At 27.3% G+C, this 18247-nt stretch overlaps 1 protein-coding gene across 1 annotated transcript in view; it reads left to right on the plus strand.

The window, feature by feature from the left end:
* The window catches only part of KaiR1D (Kainate-type ionotropic glutamate receptor subunit 1D), a 1638136-nt gene that overhangs the window by 709219 nt on the left and 910670 nt on the right, over nucleotides 1-18247 (plus strand). The gene's annotated exons all lie outside the window — the stretch shown is intronic.

Here is an 18247-nt window from a genome sequence, read left to right on the forward strand (position 1 = left end):
AAATTTATGTTGGATATGTAAATTGTAACATTTTATACTGTCGGTCACCTTTAAAAGGCGTACTTAAAATGTGTAATTAATTTTTTTTTGTCTTAGATTATAATTTGTACAAATATGAAAGAATTATAACTCATCCAAAATAATAAAAAAATGATTATTTTAGCATAATTATTAAATATTAGCAGAATTGTTGTTAACATTTGTTTCACCTTGACTGCACATGTATTGAATTTTTTAGGGAAAATTAGATTCACGTGTGAAAGCTACTGGTTTCATAAATAATGAAAGTGTTGACCATGTACTGACAATAGTTTTATACTATTGAGACTGATTTTGTGAGTTTTTACAGGTGTTAAGTTGTAAACGCTTAAAATATGATGATCTTACAGGATTTTAGGAATTTAATTAGACATCCTGATAAAATTATGGTAATTTTTACTCATACAAAAAAAAAGCCATAATATCGATGCACTACTTTTTGTTAGAATAATATTCCTTCTCATCTGGTTTATTAAAAAGGAGACTTTTGTAAACAAGCATTAAATTTAAAACAATCAATAGAGTTGGTTAAAATTAGATCAGAAGAAAATTTTTTTATGCAAAGAAGATATTTTAGATGTCATAAAAGTTCAAATTGATCGCATATTTGATATTAATGGCTTTAAAAATAAAGTTAACAAAAGTGACTAGAGGGTAAAGAAATTTTAATTGTTCATTCCATATCAATATTTCAAAGCTTGTATTGCGCCTTAAAAAATTTTTTTAAGGTTCAGTCTAAAATAGTTTAAAAATATTTTACGTACTAAAAGTTATGTACAATGAGTAGTTAAAAATTTAATTATCAAAAAAATTTTTGAGATTTTTGTTTGACCAGTAAAATAGTCCTTCCTCTTACGGCCATTTAATAACTCTGGTACTTTCGTAACTCAGTGCGTTTGGTCACATACACATTTTCAGAACCTAATGCAGTTTATACTCTTGCAATTCAGTCAGTCAAAAATCATTCTACAAAGAGTGTTTTTAAAATTATTTCATTAGTGTTTTTATCAACGGCGTTATGTTTTTTTTGGTCGTTGAGCTTGACGTCTGTTTAAAAACTACGATACTTTCACGATTTAGTTCGTTTAGTCCTGTAGAAAATTTCGCAACATAATGCAATCCATACTTTTTTTATTCTGTAACTTACAAATCATTTTAAAAAAAAGTATATTTTAAGAAAATTCTATTAAAAGACAAAATTATCATTAAATATTTCTTCCGAAAATACACCCTGATTGAAATCAGAACCATAAAGATGCTCAGGAGAGCATTTTATAAACATAATTCCTGGCTTGTATATTTTGGCCAGATTTTAGTCTATATACGTTCATAGTTTCTGGCCAAAATTTATTTCTCTAAATTATATCTAAAATATACCCAAACTATAAAGATTAGATTGACTGAGTGATAACATTTTTCATGTTCAATATCTGGCTCAAAATTGGACAAAATTTATTGTCTGTATCATAAACAGTACACATACTGCATTGATGGCTGTGCAGGCACATATCACCGTGGTCTAGTGGTTACGAGGCCTCATTCGGAACCTGAAGAACGGAGGTTCAATTCTCGTCCGATGCAGATCTTTTTTAAAATAAAATAATTTTAAGGAAAAAAAAATATCTTTATGCATAAAAATATACATAATTTATTTTATTTTATTTTATAGTGCTTTACGTCCGGCTTTAATAAAGGGCACGACTAAGGACACTTTATATATAAATATCTTCTAATAGTATACATATATCGACGCTTCCGACAAAGAAACGTACAGGACAGTTAAGTCACCATCTACTTTTTTCTGACACCACTTTTCTTAGCGTAATAGCCAAAATATGATGATATTATGAACATTTTTTCTGGACAGAAATAATGTTAGATTAATGCCGTAAAAAATGTTACATTTATATCCAATTTCTAGCCAGAATTAATGTACACATTCTGGCCATAAATAATGGTTTCTGGTGAATTTCTGGCCAAATTACCGTCATAATTACCACCAGGGCAAGAACGTCCTGAATAATTATCTCTACATGATTTTATTATCTTAATTTTCTTAACTGTTGCATTAACTAAGACGAATGAAGCAAACAAAAATAACTTCAATACAAGTATTTTAATTGACAACGTTATAAGAGTATGTTCACAGCTTGATTTTTTTGACGTCTGTTTAGAAACTATGCAACTTTCGTGACCCAGTGCGTTTGGCCCTATAGACACTTTCGCAACCCTTTAAAAATTGTTCTTTCTTAATTCTGTAACCTAAACAATTATTCCTCTAACAATGTTTCTAAAATTTATTTCACTTAAGTGTAGTTAATAGGTACAAAAAAAAGTTTAATGCACAATTGATTTGCAAATACAATAACATTGCAAACAAATACTGTTTTTTTTTTAGTTTTTTTTTCAATGTTTTTAACTTTTTAATTATCCAAGATGAATAAAAAGTGTAAAATTAATATAAATTGTAAGTACCTTAATAATCAACGTCATATGTTTACAGTCCGTTGAGTTGGACGTCTGTTAAAAACTATGGTTCTTTCGCGACCCAGTCTGTTTGGTTCTATAGGCACTTTTGTAATCCTATGCAGTTTGTACCTTAGAAATTCAGTAACTTAAAAGCATTTTTAAAGAAGTTTTTTCAAAAATTATTTTACAGAAATGTAGTTTATAAGTACAAAATTTGTAATTGAACGATTTTTCAATTCGTAAACACAGGAACATCGTTTAAAAATTTTATTTTTGTATTTGATTCGTTTTTTCAACATTTTTGACTCAAAAATCATGTAAGATAAGTAAAGCAAGTTGGATGAACTTGAATTATGAGCATTTTTATTAATGTCTTCAGCCCGCTAGGTTTGATGTCTGTACAAAAACTATGGTCGTCTTGCGACCCAGTTTGTTTGGCTCTAACGCTACTAGTGCAACCTATTAGGTAAAAAATTATATGTCTAACAGTATTCCAAAGATAAAACAGTCAAAGTAATATGAACCACATTATTACTAGAGTAAAATTAAATCTTTTAATCTTGACTAAGATTAACTGCATCAATCAGGTGCTTAGTTTAATGGTTTTTTTTCTCAATAAGTACATTTAGACTATTAAATGTTTGATTTATTATATCGCAGAAATAACATTTTGAAGGCAGTAACTTTTTTTTCATAGAAACTCGTTTACAGTTGAATAAGTTTAACATCTTTTAAATAACTCGGATTATTTTTTAACACAGTGCGATAAACCCTATAAATACTTTTGCAACCCAATTTAGTCTTTAAATTTGACATTCTGTGTTTTAAAAATAATTTACTTATGAACATTTCTAAAAACTATCATATAAATATGTAGATTGGAGGTTCAAAAAGGAATATTCAATAAATTTTTCTTTGTAAATACAACAATATAGTAAGCTAAGATCTTTGTTTTATTTGATTTATATTAGTTTATGGTTTTAAATTTTAAATTATCTAAAATAAATAGAGCAAGTAGCAATAACAATAATTATAAGTATTAAGTTAAACGTTTTAATATGTTCTTGACGCGTTGGGCTTAAGAGCTGTTCAAGAACTTTAGTTTTCTTGAAACCCAGTCCGTTAGATTCTTTAGCTACTTATGCAATCTATTAGTTATAAAAATTGGTACATTACGGTATTTTTAAAAATAAAAAAATTAAAGTAAAATAAAGAAACATTGCTACTGTTGTTTAATTACATTTTTAAATTCGTATTTAAAATAATGTCATAAGTAAGGTGCTTTTTTTATGTTTTTTTTCTTTATTTGTAATAAATACAGAAATAATAAAAATTGAGTGTATTTAAATAAGCAAGTTAAAATTATATTTTTTAACCCAGAAACTCATTTTACATTAAACTATATTTGCAGCTTGATAAGTTTGACGTACATTCAATAACTTTGATTTTCTTGCAATTCAGTGCATTTGGCCTCATAGATATTTTTGCAATATCATGCACTCTATACTTTTACATTTCAGTAAATCAAAAGTTATAATATATATATTGCCTTGAACCAAATTGTAAGTAATTAAACTAATGACGTAATATGTTTCAGCCTGTTAAACTTGATGTTTGATACAAAACTATACAACTTTTGAGACCCAGTGTGTTTGGTTTCGCAACCTAATGCAGTCCATAATTTTGCAATTCAGTAGATCAAAAATCTTTCTTATAGAAGTATTTCTTCAAATTATTTTAATGGAGTCTAGTTTATAAGTACAAAAAAAAGTTCATTTATTCTTTGATCCTTATATACGAAAAAATCGTCAATAAACATTATCATATAATTTAATTTATTTTTTCACTATTTTTAACCTTAGAAAATTCAAGTTAAATAAAACTAGTTGGAATCACTTAAACTATAAGTATTTAAATAATTAGCAAAATCTGTTTTCTACTCGTTGAGTTTAATGTCTATACAAAAACTATGGTACACTTGCGACCTAGACCGTATAGGTAAGAAAACTATTTGACAAAGATTATTATAAAAAAAAAAAAACCACACACACCTTAAAAAAAGTTCAAGCTTTCTTAATTTAGGCTCAAAATAACTGCAGGAATTAAACTTGTGGTTTTACGATTGATTTTTTTTCTCAAGGGGTCCTTAAATGTTTCAATAAACTAAAAAAAAAAACAGAAACAACATTGATTATAGATACTCCCTTTTTTTGTAAAAATGTGTTTACAGTTTAATGAGTTTAACTACCATTAAATAATTCTAGTTAGTTTGCGAACCAATGCGTTAGACTCTACGAATACTATTGGAATTCTATAAAGTACGTACATTTACAAATTCACAACTTGAAAATCATTTATTTAACAATATTTCTAAAAATTTTTGTATAAAAATGTAGTTTACACGTACGAAACCAAATTCAGTAAATTTTTGATTTTTAAATGCAACATCATACAGAATTGTTATCGTTCGATTTATTTTCTACTGTAACGTTTTCAATTTTAAAATTTCTAAGATAAATTAATTAAGTTTATTAACGTAAATAACAAGTTTATTAATTAACAGCATTATATTTTTTGAGCCCGTTGGGTTTAATGTCCAAAAACTATAGTACTCTCGCAATGTGTCTGTTTGGCTAAACAGCTACTTGAGCAAACTATTAAGTCAAAAATTATTTGCTTAGCAGAAGTTTCAAAAATAAATGATCAAAGTAAAATAAGATGTATCCATACTTAAGCTTGTACGTATGAAAAAAAAAAAATTGATTCTTTTTGAAAACACAAAACCATTGTTAATTGATAATATTATTTTATTAAAAATTTTTTCTCAATGTTTTCAAACATAAAATAATCTAAGGTTAATTAAGCAAGTGAAAAATAACTCAATATATTAGTATTTTTGTTAACGACGTAATCTGTTTTAGAGTTGATGGGTTAGAAGTCTGTATAAAAACTATGGTACTTTCCCTACCCGCTTCGTTTGGGTGAAAAATTATAAACTTACCAGCATTTTCAAAGAAAGGTAAACAAAGGTAAGCTATTTAGATTTTTCGCAAAGTATGGAAGTATTGACCGTATGTTATTTATCAAAATATATTTAAAAAATGAGACACAAAATTTTTTTTACTTATTATGAACTATATTACTTAATTTGTGCTCAAAAAAAGTGCCTATATCAGTTGATTGGGTTTAAAGTTTTTTTAACATTTTTGTAAATACTTGCTTCAATAAATTTATCATATTTAGAGCAAAGATAAAAAATATTCTAAATTGGGTAAATTTTATTTCTATATATATTATCGATACTTTATAAATAAGGTGCTTTAATTTTTTTTTTTTTTATTGTGAATCAATACATAGCATCTAAGAATTTTATTGTATAAAAGTAATTGAAAATAAAAATGTGTTATGTGTTATTTATTAAACAAAAAATATGTTTAAAGTTTGATGAGTTTAACGTCCATTAAATAACTTATTTTTTTTTGCGACCCAGAACCATTGGTTGAATAAATACTTTGGTAACCTCATATAGTCTATAATTTTGTGCAGTTAGTAGATACAGTATGAATAATGGCTTAAAATAATACGATAGTCTCACTTTTTTGTCTAAACGAAAACAACTTCAAAAATCAAGTTTTTGGTTTGGTAATTTATTTATTTATTTATTTTTTTGTGACAAAAAAAAGAATAAAACATTTTAATTAAATAGAAAAAAATCAGAATCAAAATTGTTTATCAAGTGTCTTATTTTTCAAAGAAATGTGGTTACGGGTCGATGAGTTTCATATCAATTAGATAATTCCGGTCATTTTGTGACTAAATGCCTTAAGCCCAACAAATACTTTAGTAATTCAATAAAGTCTGTACATTTACAAATTTACAACTTAAAAATCATTTATTCAACTATTTTTCTAAAATGTATTTTTCATAAGAATTTAGTATTTTGTCACGTACGATATCCTACGCAACAATTTATTTTATAAAAATAGTAAATAAGAAATTCAATAGAAATTGCTAAGTACGTATGGACTACATTTTTCTACTTTCGCGACTCAGTCTATTTGGATTAATAGTAAATTGTGCAATTGATTGTGTAAAAACTATTTGCTTAGCAGTAGTGGGAGAAAAAAATTACCGAAGTAAAATAAGATATATCTATGATTAAGTTGAGTTTAACTTATTAGTCTAGAAACTACAATGTATTTTAGTATTCCAAATAATTTTAAAAACTATTTATCAATGAAGTACATTGCATAACGTTTAATTATTTTTTATTTTAATGAATACAGTAGTTGTAAGAATTATAGTAGTTTTCCTACGAGTTTAAAAAGTCTTTGTTTGCAAACCGAGAGGTTTGCAGCCTGAGCCGAAGGCGAGGTCCGTAACGAGGTTAGTAAAGGAGACTTTTCGAACGAGTGCCGGAAAACTGCTTTTTTGCCCGAGGAAGTACCAGCCTCCCAAAACCACCCGAGAGCGGAAAAAGTATATTACGACACTAGGGCACAAGGTAAAAATATGAGTGCCCCATGGGTGCAGTTGCTGTATGTTGGTGCCCGAGTCACGTATAATTTTTTTTCTTACCAAGGGCGTTAAGTCCAATTTTCGCCTGTAAACACACCTTGCTCTCAGTAAATCACTTTAAGCCCTAGAGCAGAAAAGTAATTTGGGCCTAGGCAGTGCAAAAAACTTTTCTTTCTATAAGCCTTAGGTGATTACAAGAGGGCCAAGTGAGGAGTGAGTGCACAAAACGGCAGTTGCACTGTGTACCTATGGTAAGAAAAATATATTTAAAGGATAATTAAATGAATTTATTTTATAAAAGTGTAGTTACTAGGGGTACTAAAAATATAATTCAATTTTTTTATCTGCCTTAACAATGACATCGGCAATTCTTATTTTTTTGTATTCAATACATCTTCTTAATGAGTTTTACTTTATAATCATCTAATCATTAGAAACTATTTTTTTTTACGTCACATAATTGTAGCTCGTTGAGTTTGAAGTTTGTTAAAAACTATAGTAGTTCCGCGACCCAGACTATTTGGTTCTATAGTGACTTCTGCAACCTAATACAATCCGTCCAGTGGAATTTAGTAACCGAAAAATCATTCTTGCAAAAGTGTTTTTTTAAATTATTCAAAACATGTGTAGCTTATGCCTAAAAAAAAAATAGTTCGATAAACATTCGATTCGCAAACAGAAGAACATCGTCAATAATTAATATTGTTTTATGAAATTTTTTTTTTTAATGTTTTTAAACTTCAAGTCATCTGAGATTAATATATCAAGTAAAAATAACTCTAAATAAAGGTATATAAGTTAACGACGTAATCTATTTCAGGGTTGTCGGGTTCGAAGTCTGTATAAAAATTATATTACTTTCGCGACCCAGTTCGTTTAGGTGAAAAATTATATGCTTGACAGTATTTCTAAAAAAAGGTGAGCAAAGTTAGGCTATTTGGCTTTTTTCGCAAATATTCGATAAATAATTATGGGCTTCATAATATTATTAAAAAAAATAACAAGCGGCTTAATTTATGCAAAAACTGCTTTTGGGGGTTTTTTACTGTTATTACCACACTGTGTCGAAGGTCGGTAATTTTCTGAACGGGGTTGGTAAAAAAATTTATACATCCCACGGGATAAAAAGAAGAAAACCTCAGACCACATTGATTATCCCTCTTAGTTTTGCCTCGAGCGTCTATCGTATGTATTCTGAATAAGCTACCACTTTATAATTTTTATGCAATTTATGGTGTAAATTTTATCTTATGACAAAATGTTAGATACAAAAAATTTATATTTTCTAAGGATCTAAATGAGTTTTTCATTAACTTTGTTATCTTAAATGTAAATAAAAAAAAAAAAAAAAACGAGTCAGATAAATAGGGGAAACCAACAATTTTGCAATTTTTTGGCATTTTTTGTGATTAAGAGCGCAAATTTGATATAAAAAAATATGTTAAATACAAAAAAGTTGTGTTTTGATGAGATCTATAACTATCACGTTTAGTTCATTATCTCAAATGCAAAACTAAAAGTTTGGATGGGGAAAAACGATTTTTTGTTCATTTTACAAACACTTTTCGGCTCATAGTACGTGTGGGTTACATCCTAAGTGAAAACGTTTAACACAAAAAAGTTGTATTTTAATAAGATCTACAACTTTTTGTAAATTTTATAATCCAAAATACAAAACAAATAAGTTTGATACGGAAAAACTAGGTTTTTGCGACTTTTGAGCACTTATTGGCTCACAGAACGTTTGGGTTACATCCTGGACGAAAATGTTAAATCCGAAAAAGTTGTATTTTAATTATATCTACAACTTTGTCTTTAACAGTAAACCTCGAAAATATCACGTAAGAAAGTTATAGCTGAAAAACTGTTTTTTCCACTGAAAGTACGATCTTAAAATGACTGCCATTTTTTTTCTAAAACAGGAAACCTTGCTCATTTCAAACCATCACGTGAGACAAAAAAAAAACGAAGCTCTCTGTCAAATTTCAGCTCAATCTGACAAAAACTGTCGCAGTGAGTCAAAAAACTTGATTACGCCCATACATACATACATACACCCCTGACGCTAAGGTCCACGATCGCAATTTTTTTTCATCAAAACTTTTTTTACACTAAAACAATAAGTTCGAAGAGTACTTACACTTTTTGCTCTGGCAAAAATGTAAGGCACTCCTGAGTATCAGTCGTGCGTAATAATATAATGAAACTTACTGATCTTTTTAGTTATTTTCAATTACATTTTTTTATTTATTCTCAAAACAACTGCCAATATAAAATTCATGGTTTTGAAATTTTGTTACATTATTTTAAAAAATACTAGCTTCCAAGAATTATTATATTTAGAACATGTAAAAAAAATTTTTTGAATTAGGTTAATTTGTATACCTACAAATATTATCAGTACATTATATATCAGGGGCTTTGTATTTTTTTTATTCTTTCCTTTATTCTTCATAATAACATAACTTTTAAGAACTTAATTCTAAAAAAATTAGTCTAAATAAGATTATGTTATGAGTAACTTATTTTTAAAAAAATATCTTCAGAGATCGAAGAGTTTAACATCTATTGATTAACTTCGGTATACTTTCGTGACTCAAAACTATTGATCGTATAAAAATTTTTGCAACCTTATACAGTCTATACTTTAACAAAGAAGAAAATTAAAAATGACTTATAAAACAGTCTTCATGCAATTATTTTCATACTGTGCAGTTAGTTGGTACAGTATAGATAATAGCTAAAAATAATACTAAAGTTTCACTTTTTTAAATTATACAAACAAATATAAGCAGTAATCATATTTTAAGATTTGTAATTTTTTTCTCTTTTTTTTTTATAAAGAATGGGCTTGTCATGTTTTAATTAATTGATAAAAAACAGTAACAATATGTATCATCGATTTTTTTCATAGAAATGTGTTTTAAGTTCGATGAGTTTAACTTCTATTAAATAATTATGGTCAATCCATGACCCAATGCGTTGAGCTCTACAAGTACTTTAGCAATTTAATAAAATTTGTACATTTACAAATTAACAACTTGAAAATTATTAATTTAATAATATTTATAAATTTTTTTTTTTAAATGTAGCTTATTCGTGCAAAACAATTCTTAGTAAATATTTGATTTGCAAATTCAATTGTTATTGCTTGATTTAGGTGTTCTTACAGTGTTTTTTTATTTTTAAAGTATCTAAGATAAATAAAACATGGTGAAATAACTTTAATAATAATTTTGACAATTAACAGGATCATATTTTTTTAAGCCCGTTGTATTTAATTTTGCTGTACAAAAACTATATTATTCTCGCGACCCTGTCTATTTGGCATAATAGCTACGTGTGCAACCACTTGTTGCGTTTGAAACTATTTGCTTAGCAGTTGTTTTAGTAATGAAATGGTCAAAATAAAATAATATAATGTAAACTATACATCTCTAGTATTACATATAATTCTTTCAACTATTTATCGACAAATTGCTTTGTTTTATGTTTTATTTTTTTAAACTAGTTTTTTATTTTAAATAAAAACAGTAGTTATAAAAATTACAGTATATTATGACACTAGTTCACAAGGTACAAACATAAGCAACCAAAGGGTGTGGTTGTTGTATGTCGGTTTCCAAGTTGCGTATAATGTTTTTTTTATCAAGGACGCAAATTTGAGAATTTGCGGATGCGGGCACACTTTGCATCCAGTTAATCACTTTTGGCCCTAGGGCAGAAAAGTACTTTGGGCCCAGGGGGGGGGACAGAGAAGTTTTCATATAAGCCTAAAGTAATTACAAGGTTTCAAATGTGGCCCAAAGGCGCAAAGCGGCTGTTGCATTGTAGGCTCATGGTAGGAATATTATATTTTAAGTATGCTAAAATATAATAGATTTTCTAAAGCGTAGTTACGAGGAATATTTAAAATATTATTTAAACGTTTAATGTGCTTAAAAAATAACATCGTAAATTGATATTTTTTTTTATTTCATTTTACTTTTTAATAACTTTTACTCTTTAATTATCTGAAGCAGACAAAGCAAGCTTAAGTAATTTAAAATTTACCTATTTTAATTTACAATGTGATATATTTGTAGCCAGTTAATTTAAACGCTTGTTAAAAGCAATAGTAGTTTCGCAACCCAGACTGCTTTGTTTTATAGACACTTTCGCAACCTTATACAGTCTGTCCATTAGAACTTGTTAACTAAAAAATCATTCTTACAAAAGGGTTGATAAAAAGTATTTACATTATATGTAGTATAAACGTACCAAAAAATCTAAGATAAATAATGCAACTAAAAATAACTTAAAAAACTAGTATTCCAATTGACGGCGTAATCTTTTTAGGGTTGCCAGGTTAGATGTCTGTATTAAAACTATTAAACACTTGCGGTGCAGTTCGTTTGAGTAAGAAATTATGTAAAAAACTTTTACAAAAAAAAACAATAAGTAGTTTAGTACTCACGATGGTTGAACTTCGTAAAAACCTCGAGCATAAATACAGTACTCACGAAGTTCAACCATCGTAAGTACTAAACTACTTATCGTTTTTTTTTTAATTCGTTTTTCAAGTTTTTAGTTTAGTAAACAACATGAATGCAGTACTTACGTTTACTTCGTTCCTCCTGTGGGTCTAGCGACCCCCTTGTTACCTGAGAAATTGTGTCTATACCCATTTCATGTTTGAAGAACTTCGTTCTTACCGTGGGTCTCATGACCCATAAATACCCCCTGGTTTGTTGTTTTAATTTCCTTTATAATTTTTTCATTCGTTTTTTTTTCTTTTAATTTTTTGTTTTATTTTTTTTCTTTATTTGTTGTTGTATTCTTTTTTTTCATTTCTTGTTTTATTTTTTTTTTTTCATATTTCATTTTATAACATTTTTTTAATTTTTTTGTATTTCCTTTATTTAATTTTTCTTTTATTTTCATATTGAATCTTTTTTTTTCATTCCCTTTTTTATGTCATTTTTTTTATTCCATTGTTTTTATTCATGTCTTTTGTAATTTTATTTTATGTTATATTTATATTTTATTTTATCAATTTAAAAGAATTTTCTTTTTTTAGTAATTTTTTTGTAGTAATAATGTAACATAATTTATTTGTCGAATTCAAAATAAGTGCCTTTAAAAACCATTGATACGTTCTGTAACTCTATTCTACATGTTAAGTTTTATTTTATTTTTTTTATTTTTTTTTTTAGATGTAATATTTCAAAAACAATTACATAATTTATAAAACAAATACATAATTGAATGTATTATGAGTGAATACATAAAAAAATGGAATGTTATAGTTACGAACCACACCATAAGTACAAGAAACCGAATTTTATCGTCGGCAGCGCTCGTAGCAGAGTGGGTAAGGTAAGGGACTCAAATGCAGGAGGTAAAGGGTTTAAATCTCTTAATTGGAAAACGTTTTTTTTTTTTTTTTTTTTTAGAATTGTGAAAGAAAAAAAATTCAAAGTCAAATAGAAATTATTGTGGGAAAATAAAATTAAAATTTGATTAAAAATGAATTGATTGGGAGTGTAAGGTGGAATGGTGGATAAAGGTGTGCAGAAGAGTAACACGGCACGGTTGGCAGATATAAATATATAGTGGGGAGAGGGGAAGTGTACAGAGAACAGTAGATGAGGAGGACGGGGTAAGGGGGAAAACTGGAGAGGAAGAGACTCTGGGTAAACTACTTTCGTTTCAAAAAAAAAAATCTGTCGGTTTTAAAATTCCAGCCCCCCCCGTAACGCGACATAAAGAACTTCGTTCTAAAAAAAAAAAAAAAAAACGGAAACTAAATTTTTCATTAAATCTTTTTTTCATAGAAATGTGTCAACTGGTCGATGAGTTTAACATTTATTAAATACTTAAGGTCATTTTGCAATATAATGCGTTGGCCCCCGTTTAGCAACCCAATAAAGTCTGTACGTTTGCAAATTAACGTTTTAAAAATTTTTAATAAAACAAATTTTTTAAAATTTTTCTTATAACAATGTTATTTACACGTACAGAACAATTTTTAATAAAAATTTAATTTGCAAATACTACAATCTTGTTAAGAATTGTTATTGTTTAATTTTACTTTTCGTTATAATGTTTGTCAATTTTTTAATTATCTATACTAAAGAACATAAGATGCAATTACTTAAGTTGTAAGTGTATCAGTTAACGGCGTTATATGTTTTAAGCCCGTTAGGTTCAATGTCTTAACGACAACTGTGGGACTCTCGCGATCCAGTACATTTGTCTTAACAGTTACTTGTTCAACCTATTAGGTAAAAAACTATTTGTTAAACTGTTGTTTTGAAATCAAAATAATCATGGTTCAATAAAAAATATCTATAGTTGAGTTAAGATAAACCTACTATTAAAAAAAAATATTTATTAAAAAAACCGTGCCATCATAGAAATTTTTAGTTTTAAGAAGTTATTTTTAATTTTTTTTGTTAGTTTTCAATTTTCTAAAGTCCGCTATTGTGAATGAAAAAAAATTAGTATGCAAGATCTTTCTTGCAGTTTTTTTTTTAAATTTAAAAATGATAGTACTAATTTTTTATGTATCAATTAACTACACTGACAAAATTTAGTATTGAACAGACTGTAAGGCTTTTTATTATAACATAAAGGGTTGCTTAACTAAGGACAATATCAAACTGCATCAGTGTCTATAGGGCTAACTGCAAGGGGTCGCGAAAGTACTGTCTGTTTAACGTCATATGATGGCTAACTGTTAAATTTACACAAGGTTACAAAAATAAAATCATTATTAAATGTTACAGTAAAAATACATGACATTGCTAATGCAAAAAAAAAATTTATTATAAGTATCGCACTGGTTTTAACGTTATAATTGAAGTTTTTTAATGAACGTTAATTTCAAAAGTCATGAAAAAAACCTGCTATCAGACAAATCCATAGTTTTTAGTGGTTGTACATACTTTTTTTAATCAGATTTAGATTTTTCTAAGTCTTAGATTTCAAAGAAAAAAACATATTTGTCCTCAATTTTTTCTGCAGTTAGTTTATTATGAACTTCATTTAACTATGTAAGTTTACATCTTTAATGTATCTAATAACGAAACTTGGAGAATTCAATGTTAACAAAAACTGTTTGGCCTGTAATTTTTTACTTTGTAGGTTGCGAATGTACAAACACCACTAGGTTGCGAAAATGGCCATAGGGCAAATCCTAATGAGTCGCAATGGTACTGTCTATTTAAGGTCACGAAATGCCTTATTGTTCTTTTTTCACTAAGTTACGTAAATACTGTCAACAAAAAATGTCAAAGTAAAAAATGTTAAAGACGTATTCTTTTTAAAAAAAAATGGAATTTATAGAAGTAACGCACTTAACAAAAAATCATAAGATAAGTTATTTAATAGACATTAAATTTGACATACAGCATAAATAACGGATCGTTGGATCGATTACTAGTTTTAGAAGGTTGATTTTATTATCATTTTAAATTTAAGTTCTTTCTAAAGTCTAATATATCAAAGAATAAGAAACATGTATTAATGATTTTTGAATCAATTCCTTCATAAATACATTATGATATGTTAGTATACAATTATTAACGTATTTTTTTAGTACACGTTAAGAATTTAATTTTTATAAAACTGTTAGTACTATGATTTTTTATTTAGTGGGTTGAAAAAAAACGAACCTTACGGGATTGTAAAGGTGGCCGTAGGGCCAACGACAAAAGGTTGCAAAAGTACTTTTGATTTTAGTTGGCAAAAAGCCTTATTGATTCTTTCACACTAGTTCACGAACAAAAAATCAACTATTTAATAATAGATTAAATGCATTCAAATAAATATTATAGATAAGATACAAAGAATTTAAACGAATTATCACACTGATTTGAATTCCAAAGACTAATAGGTGTTCAGATTCAATAGGCGTTAGTCTTAACAGACATAAAAAAACCATGCAGTCAGAAAAATTACTACTTTTAGAGTTATGTCAATTCTGTTCGTTAGTTTTAGATTTTTTTAAGTCTAATATCTCAATAAAAAAAAAACATATATGAAAGATTTTTTACTCAGGTGATTCTTTAATACATTTGGATATGTAAATAGGAAACTTAAATGTATGTCTTAACTTTACTTGAAGAATTAAAAATCAATACAACTGTTAAGCCCATGATTCTTTACCTGGGGGGTTGTGAAAGTAGGGACTATATTGAGTTGCGAAGGTGCTCATAGGGTCGCAATAGTTATGTTTATTTCAGATCACGAAAGGCCTTATTGTTTCGTTCATATTAGGTACTAAAAATACTGTCAACAATAAAGGTTAAAATTAAAATACGTAAATGCTTATTCTAAATTTGAACGAAGTAACGCACTGGTCATCAAATTAAAATTAAAGTTTTCTTATAAACGGTAAGACTTGACATATAAAAAAAACCGTTCCGCCAGATACATTACTAGTTTAAGAGGTTATCATCTTTTTTTTTTAGTTAAAGATTTTTTTAAGTTTAATATCCCAAAGAACAGCAAATTTAAATAGAAAATTTTGCTTGCAGTTCACTTTTAAATTCATTTATATATGTAAGTAAACAATCTCAATGTAATTATTAACTACATTTGGAGAATTTGATATTAAAAAACTGTTAGCTTTATCATTATTTACTTTGTGGGTTGTAAAAGTAAAGACTTCATTAATTTTCAAGAATGACCATAGGACCAAACGTAATAGGTCGCGAAAGTACTGTCTACTTAGTTTCGCAAAATACCTTATTGTTTCTTTTACACTAGGTTACGAAAATACTGTCAACAATAAAAGATATAAAAGAAATACATGATATAAGACAATTCATTTTTTTTTGTTAGGGTTCTGATATTTATAAAGGTTTAAACTGGTAAGAAAAAAAAAAACATAAATCAAAAAAATTTATGCAGTAAATTTTTTAGTACATATAAATATGTAAGTAGAAAACCTTGTAATCATCTCTTAAGTTGACTTGAAGAATCGATAATTAATAAAACTGTTAAGCCTATAATTCTTTATTAAGAGGGTTGTGAAAGTAAGGACTGTATTGAGTTGCGAAAATGTCCATAAGGTCAATCGCAAAGGGACTTGATAGTACTGTCTATTTAAGATCTTAAAATGCCTTATTTTTTTTTTTTACACTAGGTTATTGAAAAACTCTCAAGAATAAATGTTAAAGTTGAAATACGTTAACTAATATTAATAAGAAAATTAAAATAATTTGATAGCAGTAAAGCTCTAGTTGAAAAATAAGTATTTAATTTTTTCAGAAGATGTTGAGCATAACAGACATGAGAAAACCCTGCCACCAGAGAAATATTCAGTTTTCAGAAGTTATTTTAAGTTTTTCTTTAGTTTTCAATTTTTTGAAGTTTGCTATATAAAAGGATAAAATTTAGTATGCGAGAACTTTTTAGCAGCTTTTTTTTTGATACATTGAAATACGAAAGTATCAATTTTTTATGTTTCAATCAACTACACTGACAAAATTTGATATTGAACAGACTGTAAGGCTTTTTATTATTTACATAAAGGGTTGCTCAAGTAAGGACAATATTAAACTGCATCAGTGTCTGTAGGGCTAATTGCAACGGGTCGCGAAAGTACTGTCTATTTCACGTTGCGTATTGGCTTACTGTTTTATTTACACAAGGTTACAATAATGAAATCATCATTAAATGTAAAATTAAAAATAAATGACAACGTTAATGCAAAAAAGCAAATAAAGAAAGTGATGCACTGGTTTAAAAGTGATTATTTAGGTTTTTCACGTAACGTTAATTTTTAAAGTCATAAAAAAACCTGCTATCAGGAAATTGATCGTTTTTAAAAGTTATTACGTTTTTTAAATTAAATTTAGATTTTTTTAAGTCTAAGATCTCAAAGAAAAAAACAAATTCATCCTCCATTATTTCTGCAATAAGTTTATTATTTACTACATGAATCTATGTCAAGATACATTTTTTATGTATCTATTATATAAACTCGGAGAATTAAATATTATCAAAAATTGTTAGGCCTGTGATTTTTAACATTGTAGGTTGCGAAAGTACAGACACCATTAGGTTGCGAAAATAGCCATAGAGCGAATCTTAACGCGTCGCAAAAGTACTGTCTATCTGAGGTCGCAAAATGCCTTATTGATCCTTCCTCACTAAGTAACGTCAATACTGTCAACAATTAATGTCAAAGTAAAAATCGTTTAATACGTATTGTTAAAATAATGGATTGAATTTAATAGATGTAACGCACTCGATTAAAAATCATGAGTTAAGTTATTTAAAAGACATAAAACTTTCCATACAGCATTAATAACAGTCCATTAGATAGATTACTCGTTTTTGGAGGTTACTTTTATTACCGTTTTTATTTAAGTTTTTTTTAAAGTCTAATATCACAACGCATAAGAAACATGTATTAATAATTTTCGATGCAATTTTTTTATCATTACAATATTATATGTTATTATACATTTTTAACGTATATTTTAAGAATACTTAGATGATTTAATTTCGATAAAACTGTAAGTACTATGATTTTTTATCTAGTGGCTTGAGAAAAAACGAACTCTACGGGATTGCGAAGGTGGCCATAGGGCCAATGACAATAGGTCGCAAAAGTACTTTTTATTCCAGTTTGCATTTGCCTTATTGATTCTTTCACTCTAGTTTATGAAAATTAAATTAACAATTAATTATTAGATTATAAATACGCTAATAAATATTATTAATAAGATAAAAAGAATTTAAACAAACAATTACACTGGTTTGCATTTTTAAGTTTAAGTTTTTCTATAGACTTTAGTCTTAACAGACATAGAAAAAACTAGGCCGCTAGAAAAGTTACTACTTTTAGGGTTATAAAAATTTTGTCAGTTAGTTTTAATTTTTTTCAGTCTCATCTCAATGAAAAAAAAAAACATGTATGAAAGATTTTTTATGCAGGTGATTTTTTAATACATTTAAATATGTAAATAGAAATTTTTAATGTATCTTTCAGTTCTACTCAGAAAATTTAATATTGATAATCCGTTAGGCCCATGACTTTTTACCTGGGGGGTTGTGAAAGAAGGGACTATATTAAGTTGCAAAAGTGCTCATAGGGTCGCGATAGTTTTGTCTATTTCAGATTACAAAAGGCCTTATTGTTTTGTTCAATTAGGTTATGAAAATACTGACAACAATGAATGTTAAATTGAAAATACTTGAATGCTTATTTTAAAGAAGATGAAAA

This window comes from Copidosoma floridanum, unplaced genomic scaffold (genome assembly GCF_036245765.1).
Source record: "Copidosoma floridanum isolate Cflo_tuat_1 unplaced genomic scaffold, Cflo_Japanese_pri ptg000017l, whole genome shotgun sequence".
Taxonomy (NCBI): Eukaryota; Metazoa; Arthropoda; class Insecta; order Hymenoptera; family Encyrtidae; genus Copidosoma; species Copidosoma floridanum.